Here is an 8,654-nt window from a genome sequence, read left to right on the forward strand (position 1 = left end):
AATGTGTTATGATTCCTTTAAAGGTCAATAACTTCTAGAAAGTTATTCAAATTTTCAGTGGTTGTCTAGAAACATCACATGGCAAGATTTTCAGTTTTAAGACTTTTATTGTAATAAACAACCTGAAAGCAATATTGCATAAATCCTATTCAGTAGGCTCTAAACCACAGAATGGTTCCTCCATTTAACATTCAAAATGACAAAAAGAAATCACCCCTTCCTCATTAATACTTCACACTGTCTCTTCATTTTCACTTTCCAGGAACCAGACCAAAGATATTCTTAGCTCCCGTGGACTTGCATCCTTTCTTTTCCATTCCCAGCTGGGTAACTCCTAATCCCGGAACTGACTTTCACGATGAAGGATGTATTGGAGATTCTTCCTTTTAATTAAGCTCGACAAATCTTATAGTCTTCTTTAAATCCTCATGAACTCCGTCAGTTCAATCCGATACCCTGCCCATGTTTCACATGGTTATGGACAGGGCCAGCATTTTCTTTGCTTAAGCTGTAAAACCTGTTGGCTCTATCTTTCACTCTCACTCTCTCGGATTCTCGCAGACTGATGTATCTGTGTGGTTCATGGATATCTTAACAAAACCCTGTATGCTGATGCTATCATGGCTTTCTCTGGCCTGTTCTCCTCTAATAGCCCATCTCCCTGCCAAAATAAATCACATAGGCTTTGTATCGAGGTAGAATTGCAGATTAACTATCTTCTTAACTTTCAATTTGATTTTATCTTGGAAATAAATAGACAGTTTAAAATATAACTGTTTACAAAACCTGACATTCATAACACCTCCCAGTGACGCGGAGATTAATGTCTATTCGCCATTAGCACCGGGGAATGCTCAATGTTTACAGGTGTCTATATCTCACACCTTCTTCTCAGTAAGACAACCTGGACTCTTAACAGCCAAGCCACCCAAATGTGTTGTCCGGCAGAATACAGAACAAGTCACAAGCCACCCTCCATTCCCCATTTTACTGTGAACTAAAGAGACAGTTTCAAAACATAACAATCTTACAAAAGCCATGGTCAGAATCTTCCTACCGTTCATGCCGGCGGGATTTTCTGGTCCTGCCGGCAGTGCACCCCCCTCTGCGGGTTTCCTGCTGGCGTGGGGTGATGTCAATGGGAATTCCTATTGACAGCGGCGGGACCAAAGTATCCCACCATTAGCAAACAAAGTGCCACCTCTTGCTGGCGGGAAACACCCGACTGGGAGACCGGAGAATCTCGCCCTTTATTTGTGGCAGGTAACATGAGGGGGGAAAGTTTTGAAAAGGGATTGTTACACTCTGTGATATACAGCCTGAAAGGTTGGTACAAGCAGATTCAATATTAACTTTTGATAAATTGGATAAATACTTGAAGGAGAATAATTTGGAAACCCGGGAGAAAAAGCAAAGGTGTTGGACAATTTAGCAAGGCATGATGGGTCACTTAGCTTCTTTCTGTGCTATATCATTCTACAATCCTGTGATTGTAATTGGGATCTCACATGGCACAGATTGTTTCTTTAAATCGTTGTAGTCATGAAAATGTTTCCAAATTATGGAAATTATTTTTCAATATTAATTCTATTTCTTTTAATGCTCCAGTGCTTCTAGAAGCAGCTAAAATGTATTTTTTGTGTGATATTTGCCATGCTCTTGGGATGAACACAATTTATTACGATACCCCAATTTTCCTGCAAGGCCCTTAATGATTCCACTTATTGCCAACATTTATATTTCTGTAGAGTACTTCAGAAGTTTGCATTTGTTTAGTTTAACCCTCTGCGGATTGCAGTCAGAGCTCCGTGCCAAAGTAAATGGTGGAAGAGGTTCATTTTTCTTCATTTCAAAAGATAGTCTGGACTTAACCCTTTGAGGCCGCAGCAGCATTTTTTACACAAAAATAAACCGGGCTGTTTTTATTGGTTTTTGTGAGAGGATGTGGTGAGGTCGGACATTTTGGATTCCATGCACCTCCTAGATTCTGCTTTATAATGGCCTGTGTTGGAAATGTGCTAGGATGGCTTTTCCAGCTGTTCTGTCGCAGACAAGCCGTATTTTGAAAGCTGCAAAAAGCATTGAGCACTCAAAAGATTAATAAGTGTTTTGTGGTCCTGTCATTTTCCCTCATTCTACTTTATTATATTTAGCTTCAAAACCTGAGTGGAAAATGACTTTTACAGCAGGCGTACTGTATAACACAAAATTGTGGGGCACATTTCCCGTTCAATGCAACAAAACAATGTTACCATTGCAGAGGTGTTTTAGTTGTGGTATTATGCTGACATTCCATCCTTTTCATTCCCCCATTATTTGCATTGCATTAATGCTGGTGGTCGTGCATGTGCTATTTTAGGAGATTTTCTTTTTCCCCAATGTACTGTGCAAACTGCAATTGGCATTCAGGACAAGAAAAAAATTAAGCTCGGAGGCATTTCTATTTTCACTATATCCCTCACTGTTCAACATGCAGTCTGTTCCAGAAAATTCAATTACAGCCACATTCTGAACTGTGGCCTGGCTGCTGTAGTAAAATATTATGCTGGTTATAATTAAAACCATAAATCTTCATGTTACAGTTCAGAAAGCATCTTCGTGTTCCCAAATTTTGTTCTAGAACATCTAAAATGTCCCAGTCTCCCTTGGTTCTTTTTTGTTCTATCATGTGAGTGGCACGGTGCTTAGCACTGAGGCTTCACAGGGGACCTGGGTTCGATTCCGGCCTTGGGTGACTGTCTGTGTGGAGTTTGCACGTTCTCCCCATGTCTGTGTGGGTTTCCTTCAGGTGCTCCGGTTTCCCCCCACACTGTGCAGGTTAGGTGGTTTGGCCATGCTAAATTATCACTAAGTGTCAGGGGGGCGAGCAAGATAAATACGTGGGGTTACGGGGATAGGGCCTGGATGGGATAGTTGTTGGTGCAAGTTCGAATGGCTGAATGGCCTCCTTCTGTACTGTAGGGATTCTATGTTCAACTTTGACTTTGGACAGAATTGCTGAATTCGCAAATTTGGACATTGCATTCTGATACTTGGAATGAATGAATTAAATGATGTGAGATTTTAAGTGTGGTTTTAACATTGCTCTGTGGAGACAATTGATTGGTTATCAAATTTAGATTGTGCTTGGCTTTTCTCACAGACACCGGAGTGCTATTATTCGAGTCCATCTTTCAAATAAACAGTTAGATACCTCATAGAACATTAAACTGGGTGCCAGCTGAATAACAACATTATTTTACTGTTCTATGGGTTGATAGATAGATTCATTAATGCAGCAGGAGAAGAACAAAGTGGGAAAAATGTAAAATTCTGACTTAAATTTCTTTTATTTGGAGACCCAGCACTGAGTTTAATACTTCCCTTCATGACAAGTTTCCAAAATGGCTTCCATGCTTTGTAGCACAACATAAGCTCTGTTGAGTAACTGCCCAGAGCAAGTAAACACTCTTAAGTATTTTAGTAATCAGAACAAAAGTGAACTGGGCTTATAAAGTTAAAACATCAGCGCATTAGATCAAACTGCAGCCACCTCAGCAGCTCAGAGGGGCCTGTCCATTTTGATGCTATGTGCTGTAATGTCTGGTCTCAGCATTGGAGCAATTGAGATGCTATACTTGGTCTCAGTATCCTGGCTTTGAAAAGGGAGCATTGGTCAATCCACTCCTGGTCAATCCACTCCTGATCCTATCATTTGGGATCTGCTGGAACTGTCAACATTGAATTGTGCACACAGGATGTGGTGCAGCCACGTCGAAAGGTGAAATAGGCACTCACCGAAAAGATTTACACATTATAGCATCTTGCACTCATGGAGCTCCTCCACAGCAATGATTCAATGTCCTGAGAATAGGAGGGAAGGAAAGAAACATTGGCTGTAAAAAATGGTGAGAGAAGGAAAAAAATGACAAAAATACATTTAAGCGTTTGCTATTGGAAACTCTCTTTGGAGAATCATGTTCTGGCTGTCGCCAGCGGCCCTAAGCAGAGATGGTTTAGGGCAGGAATCAATGTGAGGACATGAGCTATCAATAAAACCTATTAAAATGGATATATAGATTCCCTAGTGAACCCTACTGGCAAACTCAAAAATGTCTTGTCAAACACTTAAGTGCTTAACTGCTCCTGGAGGAGACGGAAAGGAATTGCCACACTGGTGCCAATTCATTTAACTAGAGGAAATACTATACTGTTTGTGCAAAAAAAATATTTCACTGCAGCATGCAAAGTAGGTCACATTGCGAAGATGAGACGACTATCTAGTACAGGCTTGAAGCAGTGCAAGGCTAGAGATAAGAGAAACCTCGCCATCAGCCACAGTTGCTGACCAAGAACTGTTGTCTTTTCTTCATCCTTTATAAATTGCAGAACATCCAAAGCACAGGTTTTTTTTTCTATGTTCAATTAGCCTTTAGGGAGTGGGGAAAAGGCATGAATCCAGCAGACTAATGAGGCACAGACTCAATAAAGGCTTAGCTCAGTGCTCCATAATGCTCTTTATCTTGATAGCAGAGATCCATTTGCACCAATGTACTTGTGAGTGGTTAAATATAAAGGAGAAAAGCATTCCCCCCCACCCTCCTCACCCCGCCGTTTTCATGAGAGTTGCTCCATAGGTATTTTCAAACATATGGTATTAAAATTAATTTGCTAAATTTCACTGTTACTTACACTCAAGCAGTGGCTCTGTAACTGTCAGCTTGACATGGACCCAGGCTCCACAGTGGTCTAAAAGTCTTACATTCAAACCACACTGTAAGAGATTCTGTTATTACAAATAACTCATTATACCAAACATATTCATTTTCCCCGTTGGCCGCATTAGGGCCAAGAGTTGAGCTCAGGCGTAAATAGGATGAACCCCTAGTAAGGAGAATGCCTTGCCAGTCCCTGTGAGTTTATAATAATGAAGTGTGATTTGCATTTACATGGATAATATCGATTTGGCTTTGTTATGAGTGCTCTGTCCAGGAACGAAACGCAGTGATAAACATCTCAGCCGTCTGAAGCTATTTAGTGCAGTTTCTGTAATGATGCCATGTATTGCCATTGCAGCTTGTGGACTCACTGTCTGTGAATTGGGACATTCTTCTGCATACCCTGCTGCAAAGGGATCATTAAAATGACCGATCTGTTCCAATAATAGCACCTTTTTAATGATAGGACAGAGTTAAAGCAGCTCAGCTCTGAAAAAAATTACATTTTCAATCAAGTTTGGCTTCCAAGATATTCACTTTGTAGTCGTAATATGATTTTTGCAAATCATGCACTGCTGATCACTGATGTTTGGCTTTGGGTTCTGAGTAATCATCAGGAGAGGTACAGAGTGGAGATTAGAGCTGGGAGCTTATGAATCTTGTGCTTTGGCTGCTGCCATTTCTTTGACTAAAAAGGGAATATCTTCAAAACGAATTATGTCAGGAATGTGATTTATTTTCACAGGTGAAATTCTTTAATGCTACTCTAAGTCCAAACATCAAGAAGTTATGGGTTTTCGCAGCTTTATTGCCAAGTGCTGAACTTCTTATGGAGTTTGTCTTCAAAATGTGCACTTTTTAAAAAGGGTGCATTGTTTTCTTCATAGCTTCTGCAAAATGGGCTATGGGCTCCTCTGATTCTCAACACAGAAATTGCTGCATTCCTCCGCAGATCTACTCTCAATTATAACAGACTTTATTACCGTACAAGCATTAGTCATTTTCAATCGCTGATGAATTATACCCCTACCCCAAGTTTGTTCGACATTTTGGGTGCAATCTTACTGGCCATTCATGCCATGCTCCTACTGCAGTGAGGTTGGAGAATTTGGCGCCCAGCCAAACCTCTGTTCACTACAATGGGATGGGGAAATCCCACTAATGTGAATGGCAGTTACATTTCTAGTCTTTGCGTCCTTTTGTTTGTACACATTTCCCTTAAAGCCAATATCCAAGTCAATCTGACAGTTTAAAATTATTAAGGCCAAATTCTCCAGTCACGCATTCCCCATCACCGCTGACAATGAGAACGGAGAATTTGGCACTCAGCCAAATCCCTATTCACTGCAGCGGGGCCGGAAACATAACACATTGACAGGGTGGTCTTGTGGTGCATTGGATGGTACCCTTGTCTCTGAGCCAAAAGCTCCAGGTTTGAGTCTGACTCTAAGGCTTGATGGCCAAGGAAGATGTGTTCATCATAACATGGCTAAATAGGTTGATTATAAATCTTTATAAACCTTTATACCTTCATCCAGACTCGAAAAGTTGGCTCTATTCTCTCTCCACAGATGCTATCAGACCTGTTGAAATTACCAGCAAATTCTCGAATACAGTGCTGCTGTGCTATGTTTTTGTGGGGCTAAGATATCTCATGGAGGCCAAGGAAGGCAAGTAAGGGATCTGCTGTTGGTGTTTGTATAAGAACAGTTAATATATAATACAAATCATGAAACAAGTACAAAAAAGGTCCATAACTTTAACTGGAATAGTATTCAGGTTATTGTTTCAATGGTTGTGAATTAAGCCCAGTCCATCTCTCAAACCAGCCGCCCATCCATTGACTCCATCTACACTTCCCGCTGCCTTGGAAAAGCAGCCAGTATAATTAAGGACCCCACATACTCCGGACATATCCTCTTCCACCTTCTTTTGACAGGAAAAAGATACAACAGTCTGAGGACACATACCAACTGACCCAAAAACAGCTTCTTCCCTGCCGCTATCAGGCTTTTGAATGGACCTACCTCACATTAAGTTGATCTTTCTCTACACCCTAGCTATGATTGTAAGACTACATTTTGCACTCTCTCCTTTCCTTCTCTATGTACAGTATGCTTTGTATAGCGTGCAAGAAACAATTCTTTTCACTGTATACTAATACATGTGACAATAATAAATTAAATAAAATCTTCTGCTGAAGAATTCAGGAAGTTCTTTACTCTGCCACAGCCCAGTTAGGAGTAGGTAGTCCAAAGATACAGCCGTGAAGAATGCAATTGAAAACCATTTCTTTCCTATTAAGTGGTGCAGGGATCTCATGTGGGACTTGAGTTAGGACATGCATGCCCAATATAATGGACAGACTGACCGTGAACAGGGCTGCTGACCAGAGAAGCAGAATCATTGATTTCAATGTCCCTGTTTACAAAACTGGGTAAGGCAGGAGAAGATATCATCCACTGACAAGTAGATTTATTTCTGGAAAAGCAGATATTTCAAGAAAGCTAGGAGTCAGCTGACCAAGGCAAGTAAGCTTTCTGCTGGCCGGTGTGAAGAAAGAATTTGGACTCTCGGTAAATCAGGTCAAAGGGCCTGATAACATCCAGGAAAATAAAAGTGAGCCAAACATTGGCGACATCATCTTAACTCAGAGTGTTGGGTAACAGAAGGAGCAACGACATTGACCACATTATTTTGATGTTCTATTAAGTGTTTCTACCGACACATTTAGAAGCATTAAGAATAAACTGATAGGACTGCTGCTGAAAGCTCTCTCTTAAGAACCCAGAGTTGATAGGGCTCACAGACAATGGCTGGGTTTTGTGAAAGGATCTACCTTTCATATTTCTCAATTTCCCCTTGTTTGAAAAGGATGGACGAGATGGAGAGTGGAGTCACTTGGGGCGATTCTCCCAAAAACATTCTAAGTGCCCAGCTAGCTCAGTCGGTGGAGCATGAGACTCTTAATCGCAGGGTCGTGGATTCGAGCCCCACGTTGGGTGCTGTTGTTTGGCCGACACGGTGGCACAATGGTTAGCACTGCTGCCTCACAGCGCCAGGGACCCGGGTTCGATTCCGGCCTCAGGTCACTGTGTGTGTGGAGTTTGTACATTCTCCCCGTGTCTGCGTGGGGTTCCTTCGGGTGCTCCAGTTTCCTCCCACAGTCCAAAGATGTGCAGGCTAGGTGGATTGGCCATGTTAAATTGCCCCTTAGTGTCAGCGGGACTAGGAGGGTAAATATATGGGGTTAGGGGGTTGGGCCTGGGTGGGATTGTTGTCAGTGCAGACTCGATGGGCTGAATGGCCTCCTTCTGCACTGCAGGGATTCTATGATTCTGTGAGTCGAATTCACATGAAAACTAGAGTAAATCTCCCTGGTTTTTTCAGTGGGAGTTTAGAGAAGAATCTCCCACACCCGGTGTACTGCTGAATGCACCAGTGTAAATCATGTTGAAAACCAGGGGGCCACCCAGGAGGCCGACAGCATAGTGCTGAGTGAGCCACTGCACATGTACCGATCTTTCAGTGTCAAGACCGGTGCACGCACAGTAGCCTCGCACTGCTGGCCTCCTGATTGCTGGCCTGCTCTATCACTGGCCAGCTCTGCAACCCCCGCATCACCGGCCCTCTACCCCCCACCCCATGGCCTGATCGCTGGCCCCCCAACTATGCTTGGACCCAACCTTGAACCATCCCCCCTCCCCCCCACTGCCTCGATTTCCTGTACCCCCCCAATTCCTCCACTGATCATCCTCATCAGGCCCCCCCATCAGGCCATGCCACATCAGGCCCCGCCCAATTAGGCCCCACCCCCTTGGCACTGGTCCATGCCCGGTGGGCATTGGCATTTTACCCCTTGGGGCTGTGCAAAGGGGCCCAGGCTGGTACTGCAAAGGTGCCAATGCCTTGGGGGCAACCCCCCACTACCTGACCCTCTGGGGGGCCCTGATTGTC

General features: G+C 42.9%; 1 non-coding gene across 1 annotated transcript; it reads left to right on the top strand.

Moving 5' to 3' along the window:
• Positions 1-7,629: 7,629 nt before the first annotated feature.
• trnak-cuu (transfer RNA lysine (anticodon CUU)) lies at positions 7,630-7,702 on the top strand. The gene has a single exon. It is a non-coding gene; the product is annotated as a tRNA-Lys (tRNA).
• The last annotated feature ends 952 nt before the right edge of the window (positions 7,703-8,654 follow it).

Source organism: Mustelus asterias, chromosome 1, assembly GCF_964213995.1.
Source record: "Mustelus asterias chromosome 1, sMusAst1.hap1.1, whole genome shotgun sequence".
NCBI lineage: Eukaryota > Metazoa > Chordata > Chondrichthyes > Carcharhiniformes > Triakidae > Mustelus > Mustelus asterias.